Consider the following 1,926-nt stretch of genomic DNA (forward strand, 5'->3'; position numbering starts at 1 on the left):
TTGCACCCTAATAGGGGTGCACGTGTAGACACTGAGATGTTTATTAAGCAGTTAATTAGGCAACTCTCAAAAAATCCCTAACTCTAGGCTTTTCCCAAGAGTATGCTCTCCATACCTGGTTAGGCTGTATCTGCTGTTTCCTCTCTAACACATGCAACGACGTTCTGTCAGACAGCTTCTTCACCTGCTCTAAGCAGGGAGTCATAGGAAAAAGTAGGATCCTAGTTCCCCAAATGCAGAACCTGCCAACACATCTCTACTACTCCTACAATAAGCACATCCCACAACACAGCCATCATTCCCGGATCTTACACCTGCACCTCCAAAAATGTAATACATCTCATCCAGTGCACTAAATACCCTGATGGAAAATACGTAAGAGAAACCAAACAGAAGTGCACACCAGAATGAACGCACACCGGAAATCTATCAAAGACAAGAATACTTAATTACCTGTGGGGGCACATTTCTCACAGGACAATCAATCCCTCTCCAACCTCACACTTCTAATCCTCAAAAGGAACTTTATAAAACACCTTTTTGTAGATGAGCCTACAAACTTCACTTCATAAATCTACTGCATACAAAAAATCATGGACTCAATATAGACATTGGATTTATGACACCTTACAACCTGCCTGACATCTAATTCACCGTACCTGCCATACTTGACCTGTTACTTCTCCCCGCACCTTCCTCCCCTCCTTTTCTGCCCTTTGTCTTCCTAATCTCTAGCTATTTACTTTTTCACAGACAGCCTCTTTTCTACCTTGAAAATCTACTACTGTAGAATCTCCCTTACTCAGCTTTGGCTTTTTTCCCCACTCATTTTCCTCCTTCCTTCACTGCTCTACCTTTTGTTTTCCCAATTTCCACCTATTTACATTCTCACTGACATCCTGTCACACTTTTAGCTTCTTTCATTCCTTGGAGTCTCAGAACAGCAGAGACTTCTTATGCCTGAAGAAAGGTGATTGCACCTGAAAGTCTGCAAAGAACTTTTTTCCAACTACTCAGTTGGTCTAATAAAAGATATCACATCTACTCAAAAAACCTTGTCTGGCTAGTTCCCCCATAATGCACTGATCAATGCAACTGGGCTCACCCAAGGGGAGATGTAAGTAGCTATTAAGGTAGGTCAGCTGTCAGTTAGAGCCTCCCTTTTCTCCTAGGGCTAAAGGAAAGTTAGGAGCAATAAATATCTTCAGGAGACATGACACATTTCACATGCTACTGTTGGGGTGGTGAAACTTTCCACAGACCTATCTGTAGGGTCTGTGCAAAGCCAATATCTGTCCTATGCAAAAAAAATACTGATGACATTTTTTCCCCCCTGTATTATAGATGCAAGTACAGGAGTATTTAGAATCAACAGTGACCACTGTCTGTCCCAGCCTCTATAAACAACTGTGTACTAGGTGGTGGACTAGGATTTAATTTTGAATCAGTCAATGTTGTAGCTCACAGTATTCATTTTTAACAGACACAAGACCCTTTGAAAAAGGTCTTTTGGAGCCCACTCCCATAAGCACTTGTTAGTTTTATATAGGAGACCAGTAACACTGGATTCATCACTGGCTAAGCACCAGTGCATGGCTTTACAAGAGTAAGATCTTTATTCAGTGAAGTAACATTATTCCTTTTGGGCACTACCACAATGCAAATAATTATTATTTCTTTATTTAGTAAATGCAAATCCACAGAGGCAAGCCTCCTCCTTAGCTGAGTTCAAAGTTGAATGCGAATAATGAAGGCACGTGTCCTTACAATAATTTGCAATGATAAAAAGGGTTTTTCTTTTAATGATCCTACTACAGTGTAATTTATAAACTCCAATCAGATGCAATACATTTTTTAAAAAGGAAGCTGAATCTTTCAGCAGTTCTGAATGTTATGTGTTGACAAAGCATTGGCTGCGATGATTAA

This window comes from Crocodylus siamensis, chromosome 3, assembly GCF_052110815.1.
Source record: "Crocodylus siamensis isolate JL-2025a chromosome 3, ASM5211081v1, whole genome shotgun sequence".
Taxonomy (NCBI): domain Eukaryota; kingdom Metazoa; phylum Chordata; order Crocodylia; family Crocodylidae; genus Crocodylus; species Crocodylus siamensis.